Raw genomic sequence first — 17,500 nt, forward strand, 5'->3', positions numbered from 1 at the left:
TTATTATTATTATTATTATTATTATTATTATTGTAATGTGGTGAACTAGCAGAACTGTTAACATGCGGGACAAATTGTTTTGCAGTGTTTTTTACAATCTTCATATTCTGAGTTCAAATTCTGCCAAAGTCATTTTTTAATTTTCAACCTTTTCGGGGATGATAAAACAGGTACCAGTTGTGCCGTTGGGTCAATGTGATTGACTTACCCACTCCCCCAAAATTGCTGGCCCTGTTCCGAAATTTAAAACCACTACTATTACCACCACTACTACTACTATTATTTTATTATTTGAAATTCATAGTGTAAAGCTGTCTTTATTTCTTCTCTCTTCAAAACACAGCCTATTCAAGATTCATCAAATGAAATTTTCGTTGGTGTACTTGTAAAAAAGAGAACTATAATTGCATAAGGAATTGTCTGCTATTGATATCCAATATCCAAGGAGTAAAACCAAAAAAAAAAAAGAAAAAAAGAAAAGGAAGAAAAAATAATATGAGGTTTTCTAACTATTTCATTTTCACACATTACGTTTTTCACAACCAAAATGGCTTCCATGCATAACTCTGCTAAACGACCGCTACAGGTGCACAAAAAAAGGTGCTAACAATGAGTCACACAAAACCAAATTGCACTACTGAACGAACAAGAGGACGAATAGAAGGAAAAGTTTAGTGAACAATTAATAGAGAATGTCCCAAATAATCAAATAAGTCATCTGGAAGACTGTGAAAATCATAACAGCACCAGGAGTAGAGGTTGTTTCATGATACCAAAAACTGCAGTCTGTGAATATAGGAGTTTTGTTCTAGTAAGCCTTCATCTGATACAAGTAGAATAGAATTTGTAGATCTGTAGCAGTAATAGGGTAAAACGTATCAGTGGCAGAATTTTGTAAAACCAAACTGTATTTCTTTGCTACAAGATCTAATCCAAGAGAGGACAAAGAGAAAAAAATATTGTGTATGTCTGCTTATGAAAAATTGGAAGTGAATTAAGATTAAGTCTTGCCTTCTGTTAAGTAGTACAACAGGTTCTCCAGGACATAGGAGAAATTGTCTTAATTGCAAATGGCAAAAAATTCATGTGGATGGTGGTGCCATGTAAAAGGCACTGGTGCCACATGAAAAGTACTGCTGCTAGTTTCATGTAAAAAGCACTGGTGAGGGTGCCACATAAAAAGCACTGATTATGGTGTCACAAAAATGCACCATTACATGCAGCAAAGTGGTTGGCATTAGGAAGGGCATCCGGCTAAAGAAACCAAGTCAAAACTGACTATAGAACCTGATGCAACCCCAGCCTTGTTAATTCCTGTCAAGCCATTCAGCCCAAACCATCATAAAAAACGAACATTAAATATTGATGATGATGATGATGATGATGATGATGGTGATGATCTGTTGTACTTTTAAATCTTGTAACACTGCCAAAACAAAGGCTGAATTAATCAAATAATCTTTGGTTATACGTTTGTGCCTTAATACATAGATTAAATAAATACAAGGATGACCCAGGCATCAAAACTATTGTAGAGTTATGACTGGTCATCCTGTTTCGTGAACGTGTCACATAACCAAAAGATTTTCAAATCCTTAGCACCCTCGCAGATTACAGAACCATACAATTATAGAACTGTGTCCAGTAAAGGGCGCTGAGGAAAAGCACATAATATTGATGGTTCCTAGTTGCTACGTTCATTGCAATTAAACTCACCTCAGAGCTCAATGCGTAGAACTAGACAAGAACTGTAGAAAAAATAGAGGCAAATGGAATGAAAATGATGAAGTTCAACTGCAACAGTAACAAGAACTACAAACCTGTTTCCAGAGCCCCACTACTATCCTAAACTGGGGATAGCAAGTTGAATATTTTAAACCCCAGTATCAGAAATAAATAAGCGAACACTTCTCCTAATGATACCACCTGTAGCACCAAAACTTCAATGTGTGATAAGAAAGGAATAATGCAATTCTATATTTCTGAGATAAAGAATATACTATGTACAATCATGGCCCAAAGTTTGGAACGTTTTTTATAACAATTAAATTTGTACTTGGGCATAACAATTTTAATGACTTTAGTTGAGCAAATCAACCCCAGGACTTAATCTTTGTAAGCCTAGTACTTATTCTATCGGTCTCTTTTGCGAAACAGCTAAGTTGCGGTGATGTAAATACACAAGCATCGGTTATCAAGTGATGTTGGGGGGGAACAAACACAGACACACAAACATGCACACACATATATATATATATATATATATATATATAATAGAAATATTAAAATTACTAAGTCTCTCTAAAAGAGAACAACGGCAGCGTTCCCGGAAAATAATAGTTATCGCCATACTAATATGGAGCTAATAAGCAGACAGCTTTATTCTTATTTTTATAAGAATGCCATATTAGTATGGCGATAACTATTATTTTATATATATATATATATATATATATACATATATACGATGGGCTTCTTTCAGTTTCCATCTACCAAATCCACTCACAAGGCTTTGGTTGGCCCAAGGCTATAGTATAAAACACTTGCTCAAGGTGCCATGCAGCGGGACTGAACCTGGAACTATGTGGTTGGTAAGCAAGCTACTTACCACACAGCCACTCCTGTGCCTATTATTACTATTATCATCTTTATTATTACTTTTATTATAACTATTATTATTATTATCATCTTTATCATTGATATTATCATTATTATTATTATTCTCATCTTTATTATTATTATTATTATTATTATTATTTGGACTCCACTCACATTCATTTCTTACATATTTCTTTCTTGTGTTCTGTCTTTGTTCTGTTATAGTTTTCTTACTTTTTGTTTAAATCTCTGACACTCAGAAGATCTATTTAAATACAATATGTATGACTAGAATGGTTGAAAACAAAAAAAAAAAACGAAAAGAAACCCATTGCAATGTATTTCTAATGATTTTTGTTATTTTTTTATCTCTTTTTCTGTAGATTTTTTTTCCATAGAAAATAATGATTTCTCTCTTCTCTATATTCTTGCCTTTATTTTTCTTTTTTGTTTCTTTTGTCTTCGGTTCGTGTCCTACAAGTCATCGGTAAAGATAAACTTTGTTCATTTGAATGGAGAGAAATAATTAACTTTTCAGAGATAAAGAGTGATATGTTCAACCGCTTTTAAAAATGCTGATTTTAGGAATGTAGATCACAGATTACAAGTGATCTATGGAAGTAACTGATCAATGGAAATGTTGGCCAATATATTAAGGAAGGATATTGGGTTGCGTTGGTGCGAAGAGACTATGATAGATGTTGGGTCTTGTTGATGGAAGTCCCTGTGGGCAGAAGAGGCAGACAAAGATATAGGAGGAAGTGGTGCTATCAGATATTGGAAACTGGGCTTCACAAAAGGGAAGACAAATGAATTGGATGAGTGTTGATGTGATAAATAGTAAAGTAATACAAGCCACAACATCATGGACAATGATGATGATAATGAAGATGATGATCGCGATGATGACAGTGGTTGTGCTGGTGATGGCAACAATGACAATGGTGATGACGATGACAGTGATGATGACAACGATGTTGATGATGATGATGACAACAACGATGATGAGGTTACTGATTTTAGTTTTGGTGGTGGTGGTGGGGATAATCCTAATGAGGACAATTGTAATGATAGCAATAGCAATGATGACAACGATGATGATAATAATAATAATGATGATGATGATGATGATGATGATGATAATAATAATAATAATAATAATCCTTTCTATGAAAAGCAAAAGGCCTGAAATTTTGCAGGAGGGGCCTAGTTGATTATATCAACCCAAGTGTTTCACTGGTACTAAATATATAAGCCCCTAAAAAAATGAAAGGCAAAGTCAGCCTCAGAGGAATTTGAACTCAGAATGTGCAGTCAAACAAAATACCACTAAGCATCTCTCCCAGTGTGCTAATGATTCTGCCAGTTCACCACCTTAATAATAATAATAATAATAATAATAATAATAATAATAATAATAATAATAGTAATAATAATAATAATAATAATAATAATAATAATAATGATAATGATGATGATGATGATGATGATGATGATGATGAGGAGGAGGAGGATGATGATGATGGTTTCAAATTTTGCCAAAAGAGCAGCTATTTTGGGAGAGGGGATGAGTCAATTATGTCAACCCCAGCATTCAACTGGTACTTATTTTATTGACCCCCAAAAGGATGAAAGGCAAAATCGACATCAGCGGAATTTGATTTCCGAATGTGTGACCGGATGAAATGCCGCTAAGTATTTTGTCTGGCATGCTATCAATTCTGCCAGCTCACCACTTTAATAATGATAATAATGATGATGATGATGATGAGGAGGAGGAGGAGGAGGAAGATAATAATGATTGTGATGATGCTGATGAGGAGGATAATAATGATTATGATGATGGTTATGACGACAATTTCTAGATAGTGTAATGAATCAACCATCTATGATTTCATACTGTTGCTAGGATGAACTTATTTGCAATTGAAGATTCTAAGATGATGTGGAATTTTATAAAGAATTTTAACAGATTTCTAATTAATAAGATACTCTTTAAACCACAAATTTCGTTTATAAAAATAAAATTTCAATTTTATCAAGCTGAAATTTCAAACCGAAACTATAATTTAAGTAATTTAAGAGGGAAAGACAAAACGAACTAAAAAATCTTGACCAAATTAAATTAATTAATTCTGTCTGCTCTGAACCACAAAGATTCATAGAACTGATAGTTAACTATGATTTTATATACTGTTGAAGGGAAGAGAGATCAGTTTACACCAGTAAAGGAAGATAGTCACTGGCAGGTAACTTTTCTAGAAAACTTTTAGTGTTTATAAAAAAAATTAGGATAAAATCAAGAAAGTGCAAATTTCCTCAATTGCATTTTTATATATATATATATATATATATATATTTATTTTTCACCTTACAAGACCTCACTGCATGCAATTATAGAAATGTCTGGAAGGAAATTAGCAGATGCTATTGCAAAGACTTTGGTGCATGCTTAGCCAGAAATCCGAATAGTATTGAACAATTGCGACGGCGCTAATAATAATGTAAAACAGGTTTCAGACACAAAATCTGAAAAGAGAACTAATAGAACTAACAAAAAAAAAAAAAAAAAAAATTTTCTTTGAAAGGAAAAATTACAAAATAGAACTCGTGATTTGTGGGGTTCTTTCTTCATATTTTCCCCTTTTCTCTTTTTAGAAAAGAAAATTGTTTAGGTATGTCTAAGCAGACTTTTGAACCTTTTAGCATCTATTTGACTTCAGACATGACAAGACTAAATTTTATGTCTGGCCTAGCTCTTATTTCCATTTTTCTCTTCACTCTTCGTATTTATTTAACACCCACCTATGTGCATGTCCTCCACACACACCTACATGTGCCCCATCACACATATATATATATGCAGCACAGAATTATATATATATATATATATATATATATATACACCATGCACACACATACATACATATATATACATATATACACACACACATACACATTCACACATATATGCATATACATGTATACATACATATATATATATATATATATATATATATGTATGTATATGTTATGTATGTGTGTGTGTGTGAGTAAATATGCATATACACAATATATATTCACATACATATATACAGACATATTTATACACACATTTTTACATCCCCCCCTCCACACACATATATACATATGCATGCACACACGATACAGCAGTAAATAACAAGAATGGCTGTTCCTGTTTTGTTTAAGACATGCTCAAATTGATCTTGCATTGACTTCTGTTCTAAATAACTTCCAGACAAAGAAGAACGAAGAATTCTCACTCTGATAGTTATGGGACTATTCACCGCCACGCAAATCTCCCAACCCAGCATTCTTCCGTCCATCTTTCCATACATAAATCTATATTAATATCTGTATTATTCACCCACTGAACATTCGTATATAACTGTAACCGTCTCTCGTAACTGAGGATGGTTTAGTAGAATGTACCATGCATTCAGTAATTATCTTAGTTAATCACCCTTGATCTAGCAGAACATTTGGAATGTGATAGCTGATGCGTATGTGTGTCTGTATATGCATGGTGGAGGTGCAATGGCCCAATGGTTAGGGCAGCGGACTCACGGTCATATGATTGCGGTTTCGATTCCCAGACCGGGCATTGTGAGCGTTTATTGAGCGAAAACACCTAAAGCTCCACAAGTCTCTGGCAGGGGGTGGTGGCAAACTCTGTTGTACTCTTTCTCTCACTCTTTCTTCCTGTTCCTGTTGTACTTGTATTTCAAAGGGTCAGCCTTGTCACGCCCTGTGTCACGCTGAATCTCCCCGAGAATTACGTTAAGCATACACATGGTCTGTGGAGTGCTCAGCCACTTGCACGTTAATTTCATGAGCAGGCTGTTCCACTCATTGGATCAAATAGAACCCCCGTCATCATAAACGACGGAGTGCCATGAGTGTATGCATGTGTGTATGTGTGAGAAAGATATATATATATAAATTCTTTTATTCTATTGTCAGCTATACAAGTGCACTTTTTCCTGACCTCTAGGCTCTTAGACAGCTTACACAGACACATGTATATATATGTGTGTAAAACATATAGTACGTGTGGTGTAGTGGTTAGGGTGTTGCACTCAGGATTGTGAGATCATCGTTTCAGTTCCTGGACCAGGCAATGTGTTTTGTTCTTGACCAAACACTTCATCTCACATTGCTCTATGATCACTTTGTCACCTGATGTGTGGTTCACAATGCACCTGCTCAGGCAATGTCGATTTGATGGAGGCAGTGAGCTAATGTGCAGCACATGCATTTGATCACTATAAACAAATCATTTGCAATTAATTTGGTATCTAAAGGATCATAAAAAACAATTTGATTTGGAATGGAATATTCTATCTATATCATTTCCGTATGATAAAGGTAAATTTATATATATATATATATGTATTTCACTGAAATGTATTTCATCCTGTTCTCATAGAATCCTCTTGTAAACGCGTTTATAGAATGTGTTTATCATTGCAAACATTGGCAAAAACACACTTTTAGTTCCTATAAGGGATTTCTACCATTTTATAAATTCGACTTTTGACTATCTTCTTACATTTCACTTCCACTAAATATATCTACTTCCAAGCCTTTAAGCTTTATTCCTATCTACCTATTGCTCTATATCTCTCCACTATTAGTTCTCTACTAATTTCTTTCTTTCTCCTTCTTCTCTTTCTATAAACTACCTTTGACGTTATATCTACTAACGTTTTTTGTTTTTAAGAAACTTGCATTCCCTTTATCATATATGCAGTCATCACATTCTGTTAAAATGTCTTATTGATGCGTTTTGTTTCTCTTTCTTTCCCTGATGAGAATAATACCAATGTTTTCTTTGAAACATATGTCAGAAGTAAAAAGATTTATTTATCTATCTATCTATCTCTATATATATATACATATACACACACACACACACAAACACACACACACACACACACACATATATATATATATATATATATATACTATATATAATATATATATATATAATATATATATATCATCATCATTTAGCATCTGCTTCCCATGCTAGCATATATATATATTATATATATATATATATACATATATATATATATATATTATATATATATATATATATCCGTATGTTGATGATCAAAATGAATTTGCTTCTCTATTTTGTTATTTGTATATATATATATTATAATATATATATATATATAATATATATATATATATATAATATATATATATATATATATATATATATATATATACAAGGAGATAGACAGAGAGAGGGTGGTGAGAGAGAGAGTTAGATGTTAGATAGGCAGATAGATACATAGATATAGATACACACACATACATTTATGTACACATATTTTTCTCTATATATGTATATGTATGCATATTTATCTATATATGTACATGTGTATGTATATTTATCTCTCTCTATATATGAATATGTGTATGTATATATATATATGTGTGTGTATGTAAATGTGTGTGTTTGTGTATATATATATATGTATGCATGTACATTCATCACTTTATTCACCTGCCATCTGTACATCCTTCCATATATCCAGCTACATTTGTATACACCCACTGCTTTTCAAATGGTATTCCATTACAAGATGAATGACAGAATTGTAGTTGTTTTTTTTTTTCCCCATAATGGCTTGTTTCCTGGCGAACCCAACACAACACACATACACACACAATATAGCACAAATAACCCGAAGACATACAAACACAGAAACCTTCCCGCAACTCACAAATGCACACCTCCAAACAAACCTCGCCCTATACAAATACACACACGCACACAGACACACACATACACACACACGCACGCACACGCACGCACACGCATACACACACACACACAAACACACAGAGTCTTCTATTTGAGGTCTTTCACTGAAACTGTGAAAAGGCTTCGTTTTCAATATTTTTCCCTTCGAACAAAAACAGTGAAAAACAAGCCAGAAATGCCGCCTTGTTGTGTGGGTGTTAAGGTACTATGGGTGTAGGGGGGGGAGGCATGCGAACGTGGAATGAAGTACACAGATGGTAGAACGGGTGGGAGGTATCATGTGGGGGTGTGGAGGAAAGTGTCATGCTGGGAGTGGTCGGATGTAGGTGAGGATGTCGTGGATGGCAAAGTTGGGGTGGCAAAGGTAGTTTTGTGTGGAGGTGGGCAGGATTGGAGTAGGATTCATTAGGTGAATGGTATGCTCGGTACAAACATTTTTCTCTCTTCTTTGCTGCTTTCCAATACTGCTTCTTCCACTCTCTATTGTGTGCTTCTATGAATACTGGTCGTCTTATCCGTTTCTCTTATCCTTCTTTTTTCTTTCTCATTTCATCTTTCTTCTTTTCTTTCTTCATCATCATCATCATCATCATACACATCGTCACCATCAGCGGAAGTGGCGTCATCATCATCGTTGTTGTCATTGTCCTCATCGTCCTCATCGTCCTCATCATCATCATCATTATCACCATTATCATCATCATCATCATCATCATACTCATCATCATCATCATCATCATCGTCATCACCATTGTCATACTCATCATCATCATCATTGTCATCATCATCTTCATCATCATCATCGTTGTCTTCATCATCATCGTCATCATCATCATCATACCCATCGTCATCATCATTATTGTTGTCACCTTCGTTGTCATCATCATCATCATTATCGCCATCATCATCATCATCATCATACCCATCATCATCATATCATCGTCATCATTATCATCATCATCATCATCGTCATCGTCGTCGTCGTCATTATCATCATTGTCATCTTCATCTTCATCATACACATCATCATCATCATCATCATCATCATCATTTGTTTTCTTTCTTTTTGTTTCCTTTTCCTTCTCCAGCAATTTCTCTCTTCTTGCTGTTTCTGTCATATTACTTTCTCCCCTGGCTCCTTCCTTGCCAACTCTCTTCTCCGTTAATAAGAAGAAACCAATTGACAACATTGGAGTCTCCATGACCAATTAGTTTTGCAATCTCGTTAGATGTCAATTAGTAGCATAACTAACAACAGTCTGCTTGGTTTTAATGTAAATATGCAAGTAGGTACAAAGACACAGACACATAAGGCCAAACATACACACACATACACATACATACACATACATACACAAACACCAACATGCACACATATTGACACACATGGCAAGCAAACACTTGAAGTACAATGATGCTTCATAAAAAGACGAATGGAACTAAAGCAAGATTCCATATTACTGAATGCAAGAGAGATTTCCAGTTCAGAGCATTTGCTAAATATTTTATGTAGCATTTTTAGATATTTTGTCTCCTATAGGCTTAGGAGTGGCTGTATGGTAAGTAGTTTGCTTACGAACCACATGGTTCCGGGTTCAGTCCCACAGCGTGGCACCTTGAGCAAGTGTCTTCTTCTGTAGCCTCAGGCCAACCAAAGCTTTGTGAGTGAATTTGGTAGATGGAAACTGAAAGAAGCCTGTCGTATATATGTATATATATATATGTATGTATGTTTGTGTGAATATGTTTGTGTGTCATCCCCGTAACTTAGAGGTTCGGCAAAAGAGACCGATAAAATAAGTACTAGGCTTACAAAGAATAAGTCCTGGGGTTGATTTGCTTGACTAAAGTAATTGTTAGAGCGTCATCATTATTGACATCGTCAACCAGAACATTCTCTAAACTCATTTGCATTAGAAAGGGCATCCAGTTATAGAAGCCATGCCAAAGCTGTTACACTGGACCAAGAGAGGATCCTCAGAGTTTAGTGGATTCGATCATTTGCAGACAAACACACACATTTAATAACCGTGTGTATGCGTGTAGGCGTGCATGAGCATTTGAGTGCATGTAGGATAAGTGTGTGTGTGCACGTGTGCATGTGCATACATGCATCCCATACGTGCGTGTGAAATGTTTACAAACTATTCAATCTTCGTGTTTTGTTATTGATAAATATTCTTTGAGAAGAATTTGGAAGTTAGCCACATAGTAAGATGTTGTTGTGTAAAGTGTTAAAGACGAACATGAAAAAATGGCGATGAAAGATATATGAAATGAAAAAAAAAGGAAAAAAAATCCCTATAGTCTTTCTTCCAAACTTTAAGATGTTTACCTATTGATAGAAACATGATCTGTGACTGTTTGCAATAATTCTTCCAATATCTTGGCATTATTTATTCAACAACTCAGTGAAATACACAAATAAAGTTATTTGTGGCTGTATACTCTTTACTCTCTCACTTTTCCTTGTTTCAATCATTTGACTGTGGCCATGCTGGAGCACCACCTTTAGTCGAACAAATCGACCCAAAGACTTATTCCTTGTAAGCCTTGTACTTATTCTATCGGTCTCTTTTGCCGAACTGCTAAGTTACGGGGATGTAAACACACCAGCATCAGTTGTTGGGGGTACAAACACAGACACACAAACATTCACACACATACATACATATATGGATTTATTCCCTATTTTATTATTAATTCATATATATATATATATATATATATATATATACATATATATATTCATATATACGACGGGCTTCTTTCAGTTTCCGTCTACCAAATCCCCTCACAAGGCTTTGGTCAGCCCGAGGCTATGGTAGAAGACACTTGCTTTGCAATATTGAATTCATATTCCATCAAGGTTAACTTTACATTTCCATCTTTCCAAAGTTGATAAAAAAGGTACCATTTGAGCACTGGGGGTCAATGTAATTGATTTAACCCCTCCCCTCAAATTGCTCACACCATGTGTCAAAATTTAAGGCCATTATCAAGTCATGTCCCTTTATGGTCTTGTGAATTCAAATTCTTCCAAGGTCAGCCTTGTCAGATAAGAATAAAATAAATATCACTTAAAATTTTCTAGAGGTTGATATTGAATATATTTGCTCCCTGCTAAATTTGGGGCCCTTACTTATGTTAAAAAAAACAATATGCCATTTTTTACTCTTTGTTTTATTATCTCAATTATTATTATTATTATTATTATTATTATTATTGGTACTGTTTTATTATTCTTATCATTGATGCATTAAATGTAGGCTGAAATGTTAAACACTTATCTAGAAAAATATGAGTGTGGAGATGGGGAGAGAGAGAGAGAGAAAGAGAGAGAAGAGAAGAGAGAGAGAGGGAGGAGGGAGAGTGAGAGAGGGAGAGAGAGAGAGGGAGAGAGAGGGGAGAGAGGGGGAGAGGGAGAGAGAGAGGGAGGGAGAGGGAGAGAGAGAGAGAGAGATAAGCCATTATGAAATTTGAAAGCACAGCTTGAATGATTGGGAAAAACACCAACAAACAAACAAACAATCATGAACCAAATGTAATGCAAAAATAAATGATAAAACTGTGAAAAATATTAGTGTGCATCATGACTGACTAGTTACTGTCATTTTGAGTGAAGGCTTGCAGATGAAATAAGTTGAATTCCAAGTTAAATAACGAAAAATAATCTCCTGAATGGACTTCAAATAAGCCAGAGAAGATGCAAAGAAAAAAATAGAGAAAAAGAACTGCATTTATATCTCTCTATTCTTTTTTTTTATTATTTTCTTGTTTCCTCTACTTCTTCCAATGTGCCACCACCGTGATTCATTTAGAAAAGTTTTAACTATTTACTATTCAAACAAGTCAAAATGTGGCTAACATTAAGACTGTTATTTATTCAAACTGTCCATAATCAAAGCTTGTTGACACGTTGGGATAACTTCTGATGATCACAATCCACATCAACACTATTCAATTCACTCTCAGAAAAATCACATTGCATTTTCTTTTCTTTACCCTTATCTTTTCTTTTTTCTTGATAGTTCAGTAATTGTTTTCAAGCATTTTCATATGAATACGTCAATGTTGCTTTGCTAACACCAGTTGCGTTTTGAATGCTATAAGGTTAACCTTAAGAGATGACACGTTAGTTTTTAACATTATATTAACATAGCTAACACCATTTGTGTTACGAATGTTAAAGTCTTACAACTTAGATAGAGTCTGCTACTCTGTAGCATATTTGATACAACAACATATTTAATATTATTAGTGCAACTTGGGTGATAGACTGAGATGCCTATAGCAGAGTCCACCCTGTTGCAAATATTCAGAGCACGTACTTGTCTGAGAACAAATTTCTCTCTTCCACCCACCAGTCTTTGAGGTCCTTTGAAGAAAGGTGCTGTTCTTCCTTCACTGACAGTGTCATTAAAAGTCACTGCCCATATGTCACATTTACACATTAGGGAGGACCGTCTGGTATGTTAGAAGATATCTCCACAGTTTCAATGAAATGCTTCTGACGAAAACTGTTGTAGCTCATATATTAAAGAAGAAATATTTAACAACTATAAGATGGTGAGTTGGCAAAACTGTTACAGCTATGGGCAAAATGCTTAGTGGCATTTGTTACTGAACTGTTATAGAATTGTTACAGAATTGTTACAAGCACTAGGCAAAACTGTTACAGCTATGGGCAAAACGCTTAGTGGCATTTGTTACTGAACTGTTATAGAATTGTTACAGAATTGTTACAGCACTAGGCAAAACTGTTACAGCTATGGGCAAAACGCTTAGTGGCATTTGTTACTGAACTGTTATAGAATTGTTACAGAATTGTTACAGCACTAGGCAAAACTGTTACAGCTTTGGGCAAAACGCTTAGTGGCATTTGTCACAGAATTGTTACAGCACTTGGCAAAATTATTACAACACTGGGAAAATGCTTATTAGCATTTCATCCCTCTTTGCATTCTGAATTAATATTCTGCAAGATTGGCTTTGACTTTCATCCTTTCAGGGTCGATTAAATAAGTCCCAGTTGAGCACTTCAGTCTATGTAATTCATATACTCCAACCACCAAAATTGTTGGCCTTGTGCTAAAATTTGAAGCCAATATTTAATACAGTTATCATCAGTAACTGTAAAGTAGGGATTGCCTGGCACAATGGCACACTCAAAATGCAATAATCCATTGAATGATTTAAATATCATTGTCCATAGATATTTGCTACAATGTGTATTCACTGCATATGTTGTAATTCTTTCAATCATTGTCATCATTATCATCGTTTAACATCCGTTTTCCATGTTAGCATGAGTTGGATGGTTCAACTGGGTCTGGGAAGCCAGGAGGCTGCATCGGCTCCAGTCTGATCTGGCAGTGTTTCTACAGCTGGATGCCCTTCCTGACGCCAACCCACTCCGTGAGTGTAGTGGGTGCTTTTTACGTGCCACCAGCACAGGAGTCAGAGGTGGCTGCCAACAGCCACGATTGGTTGGTGCTTTTTACATGCCACCAGCACAGACGCCAGTCATGGCAGTGCTGGAATAGCCACATTTGGATGGTGCTTTTTACATGCCACCGGCATGGATATCACAATTACAATTTCCATTTGATTTTTATTTTGATGTTGATATTGATGTCATTTAGAATTTTCTTTTCAGTTTAAATGTTTTACTTGATGGCTAAAGCTTGATTCAAATGTGGAATACATTAATTATAATTCTTCAACTTAACTTTAAGCAGCTCTGTTATTTTCTAATTTGTCAGTTGAGTAGATAAAAAAAAAAAAATACTTCAGATTACACAAGCCAGGTCAAAAAAAAAGAAAGAATTTTTTCTCTGTTGTCAAAAGATTTGAACCTGAACTATGGCTTTTTTGACACAGAGAATCTGAAAATGACATTCATTTATTACCATCATTTCAAACTTTCCAGATACTGGATCCATGGAATTTTACTGTTTTTCTATAATAAAGCTCATGGGAATCAAGACAAACATAGAAATTGGTTTTTCTTGGAAAGCAGAATGTTTTCATAAAATTCCACCGAAAACCAAATAAAAGTCTTAAAAATTCCTTCAGACACTCTGTTGGGTTGTTGGTTGGTTGGTGCTGTGAAGGGCATCCAGCCATAAAAAACCTTGCCAAAACAGATACAAAAGCCTGGTGCAGTCTTCTGCCTGGCCACTTCCTGTCAAACTGTTCAACCCATGCCGGTATGGAAGGTGGACATTAAACGATGATGATCATGATGATCATGATGATCATGATGACTGAAAACAAGGCAGATTTATGCGCTTATTTGCTTCCATATTTTGAAACTACTCCAGCAAGTTGTCAACTATTTTGGCATGGTTGGCCTCTTCCTTGTTGCCCAGAAAGTAATTTACAACTACTTCAAATGAACTCTATGCTGCTGCCTCAATGCAATTCAATGAACATACAAAGTCCCCCAACTTACATGAATTTTCTAATTTGAAGCCCATCAAATATTCCACATTTTATCTTTTTGCTGCTCAGACTGAGAAATATGCAGCAGATATAGTGAAAACACTGTCCTTCTTTATTCAGAGTTTTAACAAACTGCTTCATAATGCCAAATTTGACATGAAGTGGAAGTAGGGTGATTTTTTTTCCTTGTTTAATTAAAGGCTCTCTTTTACTCTTTTACTTGTTTCAGTCATTTGACTGTGGCCATGCTGGAGCACCGCCTTTAGTTGAACAAATCAACCCCAGGACTTATTCTTTGTAAGCCTAGTACTTATTTTATCACTCTCTTTTGCCAAACCACTAAGTTACGGGGACGTAAACACACCACCATCAGTTGTCAAGCGATGTCGAGGGGACAAACACAGATGCACAAGCACACACACATGTGCAAATATATATATATATATATATATATATATACAACGGGCTTTTTTCAGTTTCCATCTACCAAATCCACTCATAAGGCTTTGGTCGGCCCGAGGCTATAGTAGAAGACACTTTCCCAAGGTGCCATGCTGTGGAACTGAACCCGGAACCATGTGGTTGGTAAACAAGCTACTTACCACACAGCCACTCCTATATCTACTCCTGCACCTCTTCAACCACATTAAAAGACCTTAGAACTAAAGTTCGCTGAGGCCATTCTTTGATCACTCAACGTTTTACTCTGGCTTTGTTGTCCCGCATTCATAAAAAGCATGGATAATTGTCACATCCACTTTGTCGCCTTAGGAGAAAACTGGCCATTTTAAAGTTCAAGCATATCACCCAGTAATGATTAGGAAATTTTGGGTATCTTGAAATCAGATGAAAAAAAATGGGCCCCCTTTTTTGGATTCCACATATCAAAAATCCTTCAAATCAGGTTGAAACATCATGAAACAAAATACCTGCTGGGTTCTGTTGTCATCATCATCATCATCATCAGGCTTCAATCTTGATCTGGCAGAGTTTCTACAGCTGGATGCCCTTCCTAATGCCAATCACTCCGAGAGTGTAGTGGGTGCTTTTACATGCCACCGGCATGGGGCCAGTCAGGCGGCACTGGCAACGACCTCGCTCGAATCTGTTACACATGTCACCGGTGTGGATGCCAGTAAGGCGATGCTGGTAACGATCATGTTCAAATGGTGTTTTTTACGTGCCATCGGCATAGAGGCCAGATAGCCACTCTGGCAATGATCACGCTCAGATGGTGCTCTTAATACCATACTAGCACGAGGCTCGAGTGCCAGTAATGCGACGCTGGTAACAATCATGCTCGAATGTTGCCTTTTAAGTGCCACTGGCATGAAAGCCGGTTAGCCGCTCTGTCAATAATCACACTTGTATGGTGCTCTTTGCACCCTGGTAGCACGGACGCCAGTCATCGAATTTAATTTTGATTTTTGATTTTGATTGATGTGTTATTTAATATTGTTATTATATCAAATTACATACCTGTCCTCTAATTCAAATGCTCACCTGTCCTATACACTAACTTCACTGAGTGTGCAGGAAAATAACAACAATGACAGTAGTGTCTGTGGAATACTCAACCACTTTAACTATTCAGACTCTTATTCTATGATTTAATGATATCCCATGCATATCATCCACTGATGATTAAGGGATTTGGGTCTCTTGAAATCAGGTAAAAAAATGGATTCCCTTTTTGGATTCCACACAAAAAAATACCTTCAAATCAGGTAAAAACGTCCTGACAACAAAATACCTGCTGGGTTCTGTTGTGTTATCCAATATTGTTATTATAGCAGCTCTGTTTTTCATATTGGCTTACATGCAAATATACATTTCTCCATTATTTACATTATTTACATTTGATGGATATTTGTCCTCGGGCATATGGCGTAGTGGTTAAGAGCACAGGCTACCTACCCCAAGATTCCGATTACGATTTCAGGCAGTGACCTGAATAATGATGATGATGATGATGATTGATGATAATAATAATAATAACATTGAAAAATACCTCAAGAATGAGAACCCAGGTTCGAATTTTCCGTAAGATACCTGATGAAGGCTGGAGTCTATATCAGCTGAAACGTTGAGTTAACAACAAACAAGATGAGGAGAAATATCCGTCAAATGTAAATAATGTAATAAAGTAGCTTAGTTGATTGAACAAATTAAATTTATGTCCAATAATGAATATCATTAATATTATGAAAGCTAAAGTGTTAAATAAACTCATTTTTACGGGTTAATATACAGCAATTAAGCTTTTAGTATTTAGACTGGAGGGGGGACTCCGACTTAATGACATGCTGTTTTCTGTAACATATATATATACACCCACACCAACTCCAAATTACAGAAGTTTCAAAAATATTTATGTATTTTTTTGTTTTATTCATCTAGTTCCATACTGTGAGGTTAAAAGTGGTCAACAACTACGGGTATAATTACACTTTGACCTTTCTTATGTATTTGACCTCAGTATCAGACATCACATCAATCTTGGGTTTCCTTCATTCATTCATAGAATTTTTAATAGGAATACGGGGGGGGGGAGACAAATCTAGTCATGAACACTGTAAATGCCATAAACAGTGTGATTTGTAAGTGCAGGTGAGAGATCTAAAACAAACTGGGCAACTCCTCTCTGCTGCC

The sequence above is a fragment of the Octopus sinensis genome, linkage group LG15 (genome assembly GCF_006345805.1).
Source record: "Octopus sinensis linkage group LG15, ASM634580v1, whole genome shotgun sequence".
Lineage (NCBI taxonomy): Eukaryota > Metazoa > Mollusca > Cephalopoda > Octopoda > Octopodidae > Octopus > Octopus sinensis.